We start from the raw sequence: 4,707 nt of genomic DNA, 5'->3' as shown, positions 1-4,707 counted from the left end.
GCTGAAAGTGTGTTTCCCCTGGATGTAGAATCTGCAGCCACTGGGGGACATAATATTATCACAAGCGACTGAGCATTTAGAATTGATGGGAAAAAAATTGTCTTGAAGTAGACTGTTTTAAATCTCAAGAGTCAAGAGTCAAGTCAAGAGTGTATGATTGCCATATGTAATGCCAGCAGAATAATGAAAAGCATACTTGCAGCAGCTTATCTGGGAGGGTATGGCTCAGTGGTAGAGCATTTGACTGCAGATCACGAGGTCCCTGGTTCAAATCCGGGTGTCCCCTTCAAACTTTATGTGGCGGCACGGTGGCGCAGTGATAGAGTTGCTGCCTTACAGCGCTTGCAGCGCCGGAGACCCGGGTTCCATCCCGATTACGGGCGCTGCCTGTACAGAGTTTGTACGTTCTCCCCGTGACCTGCGAGGGTTTTTCTCAGAGAACTTCGGTTTCCTCCCACACTCCAAAGACGTACAGGTTTGTAGGTTAATTGGCTTGGTAAATGTAAAAATTGTCCCTAGTGGGTGTAGGATAGTGTTAATGTGCAGGGATCGCTGGTCGGCGCGGACCTGGTGGACCTTAAGGGCCTGTTTTCGTGCTGTATCTCTAAACTAAACTAAACAGACCCGTAAATGCAACATACACAGATAAAAATGTAATAATCAAAATCCAATTAATGACTAAATGTAATACAAGGCGGTCATAATTGTGCAAAAACCCAAGTGCTGGAAGTAGTGCAACAGAAGACACTATCCATAGAAGATATTTTATGCTTTTTAGTTTCTTTTATATGAATGGGCATCAATACATCAATATCTAAGCGTGTAGACACAAGGAACTGCAAATGCCGGTTTACCAAAAAGAGCACAAAGTACTGGAGTAACTCCGCAGGTCAGGCAGTACCTCTGGGCAAAATGGATGGGCAATTTTTCAGGTTGGGCCCTTCTTCAGACTGATTACAGTGGGGGGAGGGGGGGGAGGAAGCTTGAAGAGCAAGGGGCAGGACATAACTTGGTGGTTGCAGGTGAGCAGGGGGGGGGGTTTGATAGGTGGATGGTTGGACAAGGGCCAGAGGTGAAAAGACAAAAGGCGTGAGATAAGGGTGGAAATTGTGAAGACGGAGGAAGGAATTTAGGTGGAAGGGGATGGAGGGGGGGAGAAATGGGTGCGTGTCCAGGTGGGGCACAGAGAAGGGGGAGGGGAGGGAGAAGGGAAGGGTTATCTTGTTGGTTAACCATCCAAAATCGGAAAATTCGGTGTTCATCCATTGGGTTGTGAAATACTCATGCAGGATTTGAGGTACTGTTCCTCCAGTCTGCGTGTGGCCTTGCTCTGCTTTAAAGCACCACCTTTGTTGCCCAGACTCCACTAGTTGCCTTCTAATCAGTCACAGCCTCATGCACGATAGCGAAAAGATCATAAGATCATAAGTGATAGAAGAATTAGGCCATTTGGCCCATCAAATCTACCCCGCCATTCAATCATGGCTGATCTATTTCTCCCTCCTAACCCCACTCTCCTGCCTTCTCCCCATAACCTCTGACACCCATACGAATCAAGAATCTATCTAACTCTGCCTTAAATATATCCATTGACGGCCTCCACAGCCTTCTGTGGCAAAGAATTCCCTCTGACTCAAGAAATTCTTCCTCATCTCCTTCCTAAAAGAACATCCTTTAATTCTGAGGCTATGACCTCTAGTCCTAGACTCTCCCATTAGTGGAAACATCCTCTCCACATCCACTCTATCCAAGCCTTTCACTGTTCTGTACGTTTCAATGAGGTCCCCCTTCATTCTTCTAAACTAAGGAATTAAATATTTGGCGTGGTTTCGGATTATAATTCTGAGCTACAGACATTCTCAGATAATCCGTCCCCTTGAAATTGTTTCCGACGAAAAAGTTCCACCATCTTATTAAGGTGGCTGAGAGAAGGTGGGATTGTAAATCAAACCGCGGCCAACATCATGATCTGATTTAACCGATAAAAATGCTAATTTAGCACATTTCATAAAGCTAGACTTACAAGATAGTGCTACAGTTGAATCGCTTCAAAATTGTTTTGCCTTGATTAAACATAATGATCTAATTTTAAGTTAATTTACACGTTTAAAATATGTTACAGTTCAAGATGTGATGCGTTTGACTGTGCAAGGTTAGAGTCAATTATGTTTTTGTTACTTCTTCTAAATTCCTTTTAAATGTTCAAATCGTGCTCTCTACATGGTAATTACAAGGACTATTTAATCACTGATCTGTTAAATAGCAGACAAGCTACGTACAACAGCATTGGGTTACCTATAACTAGACATTTCATTACAGGCCTTTGTATCTCGCATTTGAGATAAGATTTTCAATTGTTTTCCCCACAATATCAATACAACACCACAGATTAAATAGATGTGCATTCACAGGTGGACAAGATAACCTGCTGCTTCATCATTTTAGTTGATTTAATCATATCACCACTCATTCTCCATTTTGAAAAAAAGTTTTTATTTTCCTTTTTATATTTCCTTCTTCACTTTTCCAACTTAGCCTCCTAACAGCAGAGAGGTCGATGGGCTTTATGGCTCCAGAGAGGCAGGTTTCTCTCTGTGTAGGAAGGAACTGCAGGCACTGGTTTAAACCGAAGACAGCCTACAAAAAGCTGGAGCAACTCAGCGGGTCAGGCAGCATCTCTGGAGACAAGGAATCGGTGACGTTTCGGGTCGAGACCCTTCTTCAGCTTCCTGTTTGGTTTGACGAAGGCACTTAGCTTTCCTCCTACCTGGCCATGTGAAATCGTGACTCACTCCACTGACACACACACACTGCTCTCCTGAATAAACCATGTTGGGAAGTGATCCTATCAGGACAGACTGCTCTCCAGTGCTGGCTAATGCAGGGCCAATGTTCCACAGAGCTAGGCTTCCTTCCTGTGCTACATGGAGATATTGGCTCCATGGTAGGGTTGCCAGCTGTCCCGTATTAGCCGTGATTTCCCGTATTTTGGGATAAATTGATTTGTCCCGTACAGGACCGCCCTTGTCCTGTGTTAGGCCCCGGGGGGTGCTGTAGGCCCAGGGGGCGCTGTAGGCCCAGACGCTGTAGGTCTGGATGCTGTAGGCCCAGACACTGTAGGCCCGGTGGCTGTAGGTCCGGACGCTGTAGGCCCAGACGCTGTAGGCCCAGACGCTGTAGGCCCAGACACTGTAGGCCCGAACACTGCAGACCTAGCCCCCGAAGCTGTAGGTCCCGACAGGTTAGTTCCCATCAGTTTACGTCCCGACACTCCAGGTTTCCGGCATTTTAGCTCTGGACAGTGTAGGTCCGGAGGCCCAGGCGCCGTCTAACAGAGGTTGCTTAGCAACCCACCTCCCGGACCGGGAGGCCGCCATTGGTGGAGCGGAGCACGTGGCTGCTGGCTGGGCGAGGTCACGTGGGGCGCGGGGCGGTGACGTCACCTTATTCCATATTTCGGAGTGAGATGGTTGGCAACCCTACTCCATGGACACAGACTGCACGTTTGCATTGATAACATGACTTCCCCCTCCCCTCCCGACTCAGTCTGGAGAAGGGACTTGACCCGAAACGTCACCTGTTCCTTTTCTCCAGAGATATTGTCTGACCCGCTGAGTTAGTCCAGCAATTTGTGTCTATCTTTGACAGAGTACCTCCCAGTTCCGAACCAAAGAGTGAGTGAGTAAGGGATCGACAGGTGGCACGACTTCAAAAAGACAGCCAATATCATCAAAGACCGCCCTGGCCATCCTCTTATTTCACTACTACCATCAGTAAAAATAGGTACAGGAGCCTGATAACCATGACCACCAAGCTCAAGAACAGCTTGTTCCCAGCAAATATCATGCATGAGCACTACACACACTAACCTCAGCAACTGCAGTGATTGATAGATCACGCATGATTGATTGGGCCGAATGGCCTAATTCTGCTGTTAGAACTTATGAACTTATGAACTATGATCTTCTACATCTTTGGGTGCATTACAGACTTGGGTTTTGCACTATTATGGTTTCTTAGTATTGCTGATTATTAATTTATTATATTATTGATTACTCTATATTTGCCAGTATGTCATTGCATTAATGGGCTTGCAGCAAGTAAGAATGGCATTGTTCCATTGCCGGTACACGTGACCATTAAACTCTCTTGACTCTTCAATGAGGCAGAGCTTCACACCTTGTACACAAACGCTTTAGCAGTGGTTGCCATGGAGCCAGGATCCAGAGCTCTGGCTGAGTGTCTTCAAAACCTCTTGAGGCAAGTAACAGGCCCTCTATTCCTCACCTCAGCAAAGAGCAGTCAGCTCAGAGCAAAACACGGAAAACAAATAACGTTGCTGAAACACAAACAGAAACGCTGAAAGTATTTCCAGCACTTTTGTTTTTGGTGAACCTAAAGTCTATCAAGTGTATTGGGTTAACAGTACAAGGGCAAAGTTGCCTATTTGATTATTAATCCATCCACCAATTTCTTACACAACTGCAAGATCAAAGGAGGATCTGATAAGGGGGTACCGACGTGGGGGGGGGGGGGTGGAAGGGGGGGGGTGGAGAACAAAGGAGGAGCTAACTTTGTAACTTAGTAAGCGTCCTTTATGTGGCAACTATTTGTATACCTTAGGTATGCATACAAAGAATTTCACTGTGCCTCGTGACACGTGACAATAAGGTATTCCAATCCAATCCACATAGCAGCTGTAATTAC

At 46.0% G+C, this 4,707-nt stretch overlaps 1 non-coding gene across 1 annotated transcript; it reads left to right on the top strand.

Moving 5' to 3' along the window:
• The first annotated feature begins 213 nt into the window (after positions 1 to 213).
• Positions 214 to 286, top strand: trnac-gca (transfer RNA cysteine (anticodon GCA)). Its single transcript has one exon. It is a non-coding gene; the product is annotated as a tRNA-Cys (tRNA).
• Positions 287 to 4,707: the final 4,421 nt, after the last annotated feature.

Source organism: Rhinoraja longicauda, chromosome 22 (genome assembly GCF_053455715.1).
Source record: "Rhinoraja longicauda isolate Sanriku21f chromosome 22, sRhiLon1.1, whole genome shotgun sequence".
Lineage (NCBI taxonomy): Eukaryota > Metazoa > Chordata > Chondrichthyes > Rajiformes > Arhynchobatidae > Rhinoraja > Rhinoraja longicauda.
The sequence above is the reverse complement of the archived record's forward strand: the minus strand, read 5'-3'. Positions and strand labels throughout refer to the sequence as shown.